The sequence below is a fragment of the Acomys minous genome (genome assembly GCF_964271855.1).
Source record: "Acomys minous genome assembly, chromosome: 14".
NCBI lineage: Eukaryota > Metazoa > Chordata > Mammalia > Rodentia > Muridae > Acomys > Acomys minous.
Genome location: NC_140496.1, coordinates 3,388,538 through 3,400,873, shown reverse-complemented (window position 1 = coordinate 3,400,873; position 12,336 = coordinate 3,388,538).

The following is a 12,336-nucleotide window of genomic DNA, read 5'->3' as shown; positions in this document are numbered from 1 at the left end:
CCATATTGAAATGGTTTGCTGACTCCGGAAGTCAGCATGGCCCTGACTATCATGGCTTTCCTCGTCTTTCTTAGAAGAAACGTACAAGTGTCAAAATTAAGTAGAACCCCAGATGTTTTCAGTCAAACATAATCTAGGAAGTGCAGAGGTATGTTTCCATGGTGACTGAATCCAGCTGAATCCAGCCACCATCTTGTCACTCACATGTACCAACCCTGTCCTCCAACAAAGAGTGAAGCAGTCACAGAGATGAGGGACCCAGAGTCACCCAGACAGTGACAGATGTGGCGTCAAAGGCCAGGGGAAGGTGACCTTGAAAAGACCCAAGAACCAAAACTTTTGTGTTCCCCCGGGCAGCTTCCAGCTCTCGCAGGCACAAGTAAATGTGGGCAAAACTGTAAATGGAGCTGAAATAAAGAAATTTTTCTTCCACTTTTTTCTATAATGACCATTTTGATTCTTCCATTTGTTGCTTTTGTTGTGGTTTTCAATTACCAAATACTGAGAAATTTTGATCTTGATTTGAAAGTGAAGTCAGCCGGCCTAGAGACTGCCAAACACCAATCAAAAGCTATGTCCTTGGCCCTTGACTCAGTCGCTGCCACAAAGCTCTCCCACCCACAGGTGCGACACGCGCCCTGCCATATCCGCGGTTGTTCCAGCCTCAGCCTCGGATCTGACTATGGAGCATCCTGTGGTGGTGTTTCTTGCAGAAGAGGCCAGGCGCTGGTCACAGTTCAAAGCAACTGTCTTCAGGGTGAGCAGGCCAGGCCTCCTAACAAGCTACAACAGCACCTGAACTCTTCCAATGATTTGATTTGTTTTTTTGTTTTTTTTTTTTTTGTCCCCTAAGTTTCTTTATTGCTGTCCCTTTCATTGAGGGGGGACATCAGAGACCCTGGAGAAAGAGCTGGATTTCTCCGCCTGTTGAAACAATAGTGAACTAAGAGGGGTGTTCAAGCCAACCAGGCATCTGGACAGGAGAGTGTGACTAGCGCCGAATGCCAAGACTCCCCTGGGGCCGCACCAGCGGGGCCACAGCTGTGGGGAACAAAGCTAATCCACTCAGCACTGCCGTGACACTGAGAACCAGAGGGCGGCTTCTGAGAGGATGGTGCCCTTTAAGGAACCTTTCAAGTTTAAAGCTCAGGGGCTTCAGTGAGTGTGACAGAGGCAAAGAAGTAAATATCTTTAGCCACACACCAGCTGGGCTGGGTACCCCGCAGCTCTCCCAACCCCAGACCCCAACTTCAAAGTGTAAAACGCCAAGGAAATAACTAACACCCCTGCAGCCTCGCATGTGACTTCCAGACTCACTTTTGTCCCCGTGAGACGAAGGAACTACTGGACAGTCGAGCAAACAGCGTGCTGATAGTGCGGGGTCTCTCAAAGCAGCCTCTCCTCCTCTGCTCTTTCTAGAAGGCCAGCGGCCTCTGCCCAGGCGAGGAGGCGCCTTGTCTGGTAGAGTTTTTAAGCAATTAGCCACAGCAGTGAACCAGTGACTGCTGGGATGATCTTGGTGAGCCACATAACATTTCTGAGGTCCGCTGTCCTCCCACGGGAGCTGGGGGTGTAAGAGTGCTTGCCACAGGGCTTATTGAGGCTGGAAGAGGGGTGGGGGTGGGGTTCTGATGACAAACAGGGCCCAAATAAGCCTGGGGACTGATGTTAACACTGCCTTCTTCCCTTCCAATCCAGTGACACTGATTAAATCAGTGTCAACAAGATGACTTAACAACCTATCGATTTGGGCAAGTCTGCAAAAGCCATATATCAAGCTGGCTGCTTGACATTTAGTGGGTGAAAATTGACCTTTTCCTCCTCGAATTTCAGGCAATGATGTCACCCACCTAATCCCAAACCCGTGGCTTCTGCTGGGATCAGAAAGAATAATTTATGAGAGGCTCACTGTGGGTGGCAGTGGGGCGGGGTAGGGGGAGGTGGGTGGGGTGGGGGTGAGGGGGGGGCAGACGGCCAAGCACAGCCCAAGGCTCTGTGTGATCCAGCTTTGTCTGATAGAGATGCTTCAAGTGGCTCCTGTGTAAATACATGTGTTTCCTTACACACGTGTGTTTCCGGGCCACAGGTTCAGGGACTCCAAAGGCAGCACGTTGATACAGTCTATGTATTTTCCTTATCACGCTATCCACCTGCCCAGGTAACTAAGCCATGCTATCCTCCAGCCTGGAGCTGGCTGCCTGCATTAGGGTAAAATAGCTCTCCATGGATACCTAGCCACAGGCTATAAAAACCTCGCCCACCCGAGAGGGCTCTGGAGGGGGAGTAAGTCATAAGACTGTAAAGTGTTTCCAGCTGCAGAACCCTAGGAATCCTATGTGGAAGGGCTAAGCCAATGGCCTCCACACGGAAGGCTGCAATCGGTGTGAGCTTGGGATGGATGTCGGTGGCCTCAGACGAGGGAACATTCCAACCGGCCTTACTTCCTACAAGTGTTAAAGATGACTAGCAGCTGACTCAGGGAGGGTGTGTGAAGTCCCCTTAGGGGTGTCCCCGGCTTAGGTAGGACTGAGCCCTTACGAAAACATGACCCAAGACTCTGCTCTCCTGCATCTTCCCAGGAGCAGTCCGTGTCCTCTGAGAGGCACTGACGCGGCTAGGGGTGATGCCATGGAAGCAAAGCGGTGGTCAAAGAGGATCCAGAGGTTCTGGGGGGAGGGCGCATACATACGTTCTGAATAGGGTAGTCACAGTAAGTCCGGAGACAAAGGAACAGTTAGGCAAAGTGTGTGGGGCAGGCCATGCAGATGGGACCGGAGGAGCCATAGAGAGCAGCACTGACTGAGTGGATGGAGGCCCAGGCTGGACAGCAGATAGATGAGGGCAGGGAGAGGCGAGGTCAGAGGTCAAAGGTCAGAGTGTGAAGGGACAGGGCAGTGAGAGCTACAGATTTCGGGAGCCCTGGCTTCTGTTTTCACTCTAAGTTGAACCAGGCAGGAGCTGTTGGAACGCTCTGAACAGAAGCAAATGTGGTTTGAATTACATTTGAAAGCATCACACTGGCTTCTGACTGCAGGTCGGACAGAAGGAAGGCAGAGGATGAAAGGGGAGTTACTGCCAATGGCGCAGGCCAACGTTTCCTCCTCCTCCTAGACGCCTCCCATGAGCGCCCTCCCTTCAGCGCTGCCATGCAGATGGCTGAGCAGCACGGGCCTTGGGTCCCCTGCTTCTCCTCCTCCACCCTTTGCCAAGCCCTCAGAATGCTTTCCAATGTCCTCTTCTTCCCTCCCTGTTTAGCTTGAGTCAGCTCGGCTCCTTCACAAGCTCTGCTCCCAACTCTCCAGCCTTTATTCTCAGTCACCTTATTGTGGAGCGGGGAGTGGGTGGGAGCATCACCCAACGCGCGTGCCCCCACCCCACCCCACCCCCACCCCCGCCACATACAAAACCATCCCCTGCAGACAGCTACATCTGGGCGCCATATGGACTCAAATATCAACACCCAAGTTCAAGTCCAGCTGCAAGAAATGTGACACCAAGAAAACGTGGCCCCAGGGCCAGCCAGACGCAGCAACTACCTCCTCGCAGCAGCGACTTAAGGGGGGATGTGGGGTGCTGGGCCCTCGGACCTCAGCACCACCCTTGTCCTCCTAAGGCGAGAGCACCATGCTGGAAGCACCCAGCAGCTGCTGTGGATCGGGGTGACCGGTCCTACAACTCTGACTCCATGGCTTCTCTGAGGAGAGAGAATGCTGCCTTTGGCCTTCAGTGCTTACTGACAACGCTTGGAGTTCGTGGTAACCCTGCGGCAGGGAAGGAGGAGGAAGTGAAGAGGACCCTACGGAGACATTACCTCTTGGCCACCTAAGCAATCCGTCACCCTAGCTGTGAGTCACTGCAAAGCACCATGGGTAAAAAGCCAGCGCCCTGAAGGACTTGGGTGTGAGAAAGGCAAGCCTTACCCACGAGTGCCACGTGGTGCGTGGGCGCCTGGGCTGATGAAGAGTAGAGAGATTCCAAGTCCTCAAGGACCTGGGGGGGTTGGCTGCGGGGTTCCGGGAGGGCAGGAACTCATCCCATGCTTTCCGCTGACCCAGCACAAGACACTGAACATGGGTGGACACCGGGGAGATATTCAGTTTTCGATAAAGAGGTGCTAGGAAGCTGAACTCAGTCCTGAGAGGCCTGGCAGACAGGGTAACATACAGGGGCTGAGGGAGTGCGGTGTATGCGGCCTGGATAGCATGTTTGTCCAGCTCAGGGGGGTGGGGGTGGGGATGGGGATGTTCTGCCCATGGTACTCTACAGAGAGAAGACCCGGGCGCTCCGGAAGGGGGGCGGAGAGAGTAGCGCCCCCCCTCGGCGGAGGCGGCCGCAGCACGCTTTGCTTCAGTCCTGCGCATGCCTCGGACGCCAAACCTCGGTTCGGATCTTCCCATTTGTTGGGCATCAGGGAAGGGTGCTTCCGCGTTAATGCCTTCACGGGGTCACGTGGCGAGCAGTCACATATGTTCCAGGATTCATGGTCTCCCAGAAGCAAGCTCTGATTTCCTTTTTGACCTTGCAGAGTTTCTGGTGGGTTCCCTCTGTAGACTCAGCAGGGTGGAAGAACCCCGGAGAAGAACGTTGTCACCCATTCCACACGGAGACGCTCCTCCCAAGTCTTTGTGTGTCTCTCTTGGTGTGGGGTTGTTTACTGTCGCTTCAGGAGAGCAAGTCTCCAACCCTCCAGGCTGCCCGCTGGAGGCAGCCACCACTGCTAATGCAACTTACAAAGCCAGAGGCAGTTGATCTGGTAAAAGGTCTGCTCGTTTTCTAACCCTAATTGTCCCTAACTGCCACTATAAAGCTGGTCCTAGTGATGAGGAGGAGGCGGCTGTGGTTGAGCTGTGACATCCCAGGGAGATGTGACCCTCTTCGCCAAATATCTGCATCAACCACCAGCCATCAGGCCCAGTGTGGTGTAATTACATTTTGGAAGGGGACAGATGGATGACATGTTCCTGTTTATGATCAAATTCTACTCCATAAAGTGTGAATTTATTTGATATCACCCTAAGCATATTGAGATGAACGGCCTGTTTTTTCTTTCTTTCTTTCTTTCTTTCTTTCTTTCTTTCTTTCTTTTTCTTCTTTTTTTCTTTTAAAATTTCTCTCTGGGATGTTTCCCCCCTCTGATTTGTTACAAAAGCATCCTAAGAGGAAAGGCCAGAAAGCCAGCTTTTAAATCTGGCCGTAAATGCAATAAACGAACCAACATCAAGAGCGAGGACACCAGCGCTCTGTCAACAGGGACAAGATAACCCCTAGAAACAAACCCTGCCCTAGCGCACGTTCAGTGCAGACGGATTGTTATAAATAGCGTAGGGCTGGGAGCAGCTTTGTCGACCTAACTCCAAAGCAAGACACATGATCTGGCCCAAATTTTAAAAATAGAGGGCTGTCCAAGAATAATAGTACCTCGCTGGGAAAAGACTTTTTTATCTTAGAGAGTCATAAAAATATAGAGAGAAAATAGTATTTCTGCCAATTTCTCCAGTTGCATGCTGGGAGTGGCAGGGTTTTACTGGTCCATCTGTAAGCCATGAGCAGATAGGGACAGCCAAGGGTCAAGCAGACTCGGGGGAGCCGTGGGAAGGTGGAAAACAAAGAGGCAGAGAGGGCGGTCAGCCCTGGAGACTCAGGGGTCACTAGGCGCCATGTCTGTAGAACCCTTCCAGGACTCTTTTTTTCTGAGCAGCCCTGTGGTCCCTGCAGTGCCCTCTGATGAGCTATCCCTCCGACACCGTCTTCCCCAGCCATGATAAGATGTCCCTCAAGTGTCCCTCAGACTCAGCTTGGGGGATTGTGTGTCTTCCCCGGGACCGCACCGGTCTTTCTGGTCAAGCCAATGGCTTGGTGCTTTAATTGAAAATCCCTGATTGTTCTATTTTACCAATAAAGACTCAGGAGCCAGGCTATGGTGAGAAACCTGCCAGCTCAGAGAGGCAGAGAAAGCACCCAGCTGACCTTCCTCCTAAGCTCACGTCCCAATGCAGAAGGCCCCAAGTGCTCACTAGCTCAGCTGACAGCCCAGGAGGAACAGGCCAAAAAAAGCCAAGGCCAAAGGCTTGCTAGCTCAAGGCCCCAAAAGCCAAAGGCCGAGGAGCTGAGGAGCTCAAGAGCTAGAGAGCTAAGCGCCAAACTAAAATCCCAAGCTGAAGAATCAAAGTGTTGGGGCTGGAGCGACGGCTCAGAGGTTAAGAGCACTGTCTGCTCTTCCTTAGGTCCTTAGTTCAATTCCTAGCAACCACATGGTGGCTCACAGCCATCTATAATATGATCTGATGCCCTCTTCTGGCCTGCAGGTGTACATGCAGGTAGAGCATTGTATACAAAATAAATAAGTCTTTAAAAAAAAAAAATCAAAGCGTCAAAGACTAAAGACACAAGGAGCCCTTCTGCTTCTACACGCTGTCCTAAATACCCCTCAACTCAAAGTCCCTCCTACACTTTAATCCCTGTCAGCTGGTTTCTTGCTCGGCCTCTTGACCTAGGGTTAATTTTATCAAGTCCTGGGTACAGAAAGCTCCAGGATTAAAGAAGGGTGTGTGTACATCTGGCTGAACCACACCTTAATCACCTGTTTACAATAAACAGAAAGCTCTTGGATTAAAGGTGTGTTAGGGCTCAACCAGCACAAGAAACAGGAATTTACTCTTCACAATCCCAGGGATCACAACGGGATCAAAGGCTTGTACAGTGTCTCAGTCAATGTTTCACTGCTGTGAGGTGACACTGTGACCATGGCAACTCTTATAAAGGAAAACATTTAATAGGGACTGGCTTACAGTTTCAGAGGCTTAGTCCGTTATCCTCACAGTGGGAAGCAGGCGGTGCGCAGGCAGATACGGTGCTGGAGACGGAGCTGGAGAGTTCTACAGTTTTGATCCGCAAGCAGCAGGAGGAGACCGGATGAGTTGACACTGGGCGTGGCTTGAGCGTATATAACCTCAAAGCCTCACCTCCACAGTGACGCACTTCCTCTAACAAGGCCACACCTCCTCCAATAAGGCCACACCCCTCCAGTAAGGCCACACCCTCCAAGGCCACACCTCCAATAAGGCCACACCCCCTCCAATGAGGCAAGGCCAGGGTTCCTAATAGTGCCACTCACTGTGGTTAAACAGTCAAGCACATAAACGCATGGAGGCTGTTCCTAGTCAAACCACACATGCAGCGAGCAGTTTACCTGCTGAGCTACCTCCCCAGCCCCAGCATTCTGCTTCTTGAAAACCGGGTGCAGCAGACTAAGGGCCTTTCTCCATAGACAATTAGCACCCTCCGTTTTCATGCTACGAAGTTGAGAGAGAACAAACAAGAAGATGAAAACACTAACTCAGATATGGCGGCGCATTTCCCCAGCTTGGGGTACTTATCTTGAATTATTTTTGCATTCCCGGGTTACTAACTCAGACCTATAGATTTTAGAACACAGAGAATACGTGGTGACAGGTCTGCTGCCACACCAAATTACAGTGAGGATGATCAGAAAAACCAAATCGTCAACTGGGATCTCCAATGACGGCAGGAAAATCATACTCTCCAAATTTGTAACCAGATTCCACATTCGCTTGGTAGATGATGTTGACATTCGCCAGCTAACTGCAACTGTGTTTGTTTATTTGTTTGTTTTTTCCTTATTGATTGTATATACACAAATGTATGGCTTATTTTAAAACAGGCTATTGATGTAAAAAATAAAGTTAAATTTAACAAACTGAAAAAAAAATAAAACTAAGTGTCCCCACTAAACAAAAAACAAACAAATAAATAAAACGGGCTATTGGGAATGTTGTTGTTGTTGTTGTTGTTTGTCTCAAAAGATTATCTTTTGAGATAGAATTCATATAAAAATAGTCACTGGAAAGCAGGTGGTCCAGTGGCACCCCATACGTTCACAACATTGTGCCACCACCTACGTCTTATCATTAGGTCCCATGACTAACAAGCAATCTCCCGGCCAGCGGCTACAAACATCCGTGTTTCGTCTCTTTGAGTCTACCTCTTCTGGGCATCGTATGTATTTAATATGTGGGGTCATGTAAGGTGGGAACTTACGCACCTGGACACACTTAATTCATGCGCAGGTCACAGACCATAATTTCTTTATTGGTCCTTTGGTGCATAGCGAGCTGCCTCGGCTCTGTGCCTGCTGTGACAGACGGTGCTGATAGGGACACGTGCCAGCATGCACTTGCTTCGCTCCATTTTTAACTTCTCAGTCAGACGGCTACCCTGTGTTTGACTGTGTTGGAGGGATGTGTATAAATGTGCTGTGTGTGTGCATCAGTGTGTGTGTGTGTGTGTGTGTGTGTGTGTCATATGTACGAGTGTACATGTGCAAACACTCCCTTTCACTTGTGCATGCACTTGTGGAAACCAGAGGTCAACATTGGGTGTCTTCGTCTGTCACCATTTCATCTAGACTAGATGGTCGGGAAGCCCCAGGGTCACTCGTGTCTTGGCCCCCAGCACCTGGTCACGTATGCACGCTGCCATGCCTGGCTTCCTGTGCGGATGGAGGGTCATATATGCACAATGCCATGCCTGGCTTCCTATACATACATGCAGATGGTCTGAACACGGGTCCTCATGCATACACAGCACATACTTTACTAAGTGAGCCATCTCCCTGAGCCCTCTCTTTACATTTTGAGGCCAGTTGCTTCATTGTCTTCCATGGCAGATGCGCCATTTCGTGTCATCCTCGGGGGCATAGAAGCCTCCCTGTTTCTCCATGCATCCATGCCGACATCCTGGTTCTGTGTTGTTCGGCTTTAGTCACCCTAGCTTGTGTGACTCATGGTGGTTTTGATTTGCATATGCCCCGTGACCAACAGGGCTGAGGACTCTGCTGGCCTCCCCTGTACATCCTTTTTGGGAAATGTCTCTCAAGACTGTTACCCATTTTTAAAAATTAAGTCACTTTTTTTCTTTTTTAAGTTCTATCTGTTCTTCGTACGTCTGGCTACTAAGCTCAAATTTTACTACATTTATTTATTTATTGTGTGCATTGCATACACGTGGACACGTGTGTGTCACAGCGCGTGTGCAGCAGACAGAGAACAACCTTCAGGAGCTGGTTCTCGTCTTCCACTAGGTGGGTGCCAGGGATTGAACCCAGGTCCCCAGGCTTGGCAAAAGGCTCCTACAGCTGTTAGTCATCCCACTGGGCCCTGGATGCTAAACTCTTATCAGATAAAAGAATTTGCAAATATTTTTCCATTCTTTATGCCATTTTTTTCTTTCTCTTTCTTTCTTTCTTTCTTTCTTCCTTCCTTCCTTCCTTTCTTTCTTTCTTTCCTTTTCTTTCTTTCTAAACGTATTTGGTTATTTTGCCTGTGCTCCTAACGGCTGCACTGGAGTATTCAGCCCTTGCCAGGGATGGCAGGCCCTGTTTTGGTCACTAGGCTGCGGTCATTCCTTCCTAGAACACCATGGTTCTGTTCCCACACCAGCCTAGAATATGGGGCCTTCTGTCGTTCTCAGCCTCCTGGGGAGCCCAGCCCTGAGACAAGGCTGAGAAGGCAGCACAGGCAAAGCCCATCCCCCACAGGACCTGTTCAAACCCTGTGGAGGCCAGAGGGGTGCCTCCTCCTGCTGCGCCCCTCCCCCCACCTCCATACACAGTCTGCCTTCCACAGCCGACCGTGGATCCACGGGGCCCACTAGGCTAGCGTTAGGGGTGCCATGGGACCCATTTCCTTTGCAGATCACCGAGCTTGGGGCTTGCCCCTGTGAGGTAAAAGTGTGCTCCTACCATCTCAAGTCGTCTTCTCTCACCACTTTCCACAGAGGCCCCAGCTATAGTGCGCCCATGTATGTATGCATATAGATGTATGTGTACCCACACGCACACACATCTGCATGTGTGTATGCATATAGATGTATGTGTACCCACATGCACACACATCTGCATGTATGTATGCATATAGATGTATGTGTACCCACATGCACACACATCTGCATGTATGCACGCATATAGATGTATGTGTACCCACATGCACACACATCTGCATGTATGCACGCATATAGATGTATGTGTACCCACACACACACACATCTGCATGTATGTACGCATATAGATGTATGTGTACCCACACGCACACACATCTGCATGTATGCACGCATATAGATGTATGTGTACCCACACGCCCACACATCTACATGTATGCATGCATATAGATGTATGTGTACCCACATGCCCACACATCTGCATGTATATATGCATATAGATGTATGTGTACCCACATGCACACACATCTGCATGTATGTATGCATATAGATGTATGTGTACCCACATGCACACACATCTGCATGTATGTATGCATATAGATGTATGTGTACCCACATGCACACACATCTGCATGACCGTGAGCCACTCAACGTGACTGCTTCACTTCTCGGGACAGCGGGAGCTGCTCCAGAGTCAGAGGCAGGGGCCGCCATCACTAAATTGCTACAGAATGACTTGAGGGGACAGGCTGCTGAGCTTTTCTCCTCCAAGCACTGTGCTCTCCCCACTGGATCCTAACTGAGGACTCCAAGTCCTGCCTGCCCCTGCGTCCTGCGCCACTCCCCACCGGGTCCTGTCCCTTTGGCTAGTTTGACAGCAACATTACATTGTCACCTGTCCCTGTCTCCTTCATCCCTGGTGTTTGACAACCTCATTACCCAGACCTCTCTTCTTCCTGCCACAAGTTGGTGTCTCAAGACCCTTGTGGGCCTCAAACCAGAGTCATGATTTCTGGATTTATTTCCCACCCATGAGCCTAGATAAATACTTCTAATTTTAGACAGGAAGTTCTTAATTTCCCTTTTTAAAAAATATATTGTACTTTGCTCATTTCCCTGAAGGGAAGGCTCTGGTGCTTTGTAAGAAACTTTATAATAAAGGATTAAAACAGTATCTAGAGAACAAAGCAAAACAAACCAGGAAATCCTCCGAGGGAAATTCCACACTCCCTGAGGGTTCTGACGTGATGCCCTTCTGAGGAAGGCCCGACATGTTGAGCCCACGGCATGCTGGGAAGGCCGCCCTAGAAGCACCCTCTACAAGTTGGATTTGATGGAGTTGCCAGGCTGCCGCAGGACCTGTGGGGTAAAATGCACCTGCAGAAAAGGTCTAGACAGCAGCAGGATGAGGGAGTTTGTTGTTGAATCTGACTTTTATGAGTTTCGTTCTCGTTGCTAGAAAACACGTATCTAGCTCCTGTCAGGGCCATAGCTCATGCTGGGGCCTCATGAAGCATTCTGAGAAACCCACGTGAGCGTCAGGAAACTCCAGAGCCGGACTCAGCAAGAGTCAGCAAGTGCCCTGGCCTTGTCGAGTGTGGGAACCAGAGAGCAGGAACTTGAAAATTGTGCTGAAAGTGCCTGTGGGTGACGGTTGCCAAACAGCGTGAAGGCCACTGAGCTGTGCACACTGACGTGGCTGAGACAGAAGTTGGGGACAGTGGGGCATGTACCCACTGTAATGTACCCACTGTGATGTCCCACTGTAATGTACCCACTGTAATGTACCCACTGTGATGTACCCACTGTAATGTACCCACTGTGATGCACCCACTGTGATGTACCCACTGTGATGTACCCACTGTGATGTCCCACTGTGATGATGTACCCACTGTGATGTACCCACTGTGATGTACCCACTGTGATGTCCCACTGTGATGATGTACCCACTGTGATGCACCCACTGTGATGTACCTACTGTGATGCACCCACTGTGATGTACCCACTGTGATGTACCTACTGTGGTGCACCTACTGTGATGCACCCACTGTGATGCACCCACTGTGATGTACCCACTGTGATGCACCCACTGTGATGTACCCACTGTGATGTACCCACTGTGATGCACCCACTGTGATGTACCCACTGTGATGTACCTACTGTGGTGCACCTACTGTGATGCACCCACTGTGATGCACCCACTGTGATGTACCCACTGTGATGCACCCACTGTGATGTACCTACTGTGATGCACCCACTGTGATGCACCCACTGTGATGCACCCACTGTGATGTACCCACTGTGATGTACCCACTGTGATGTACCTACTGTGATGTACCCACTGTGATGTACCCACTATGATGCACCTACTGTGATGCACCCACTGTGATGTACCTACTGTGATGCACCCACTGTCATGTACCCACTGTGATGCACCCACTGTGATGTACCCACTGTGATGCACCCACTGTGATGCACCCACTGTGATGCACCCACTGTGATGTACCCACTGTGATGCACCCACTGTGATGTACCCACTGTGATGTACCCACTGTGATGTACCCACTGTGATGCACCCACTGTGATGTACCCACTGTGATG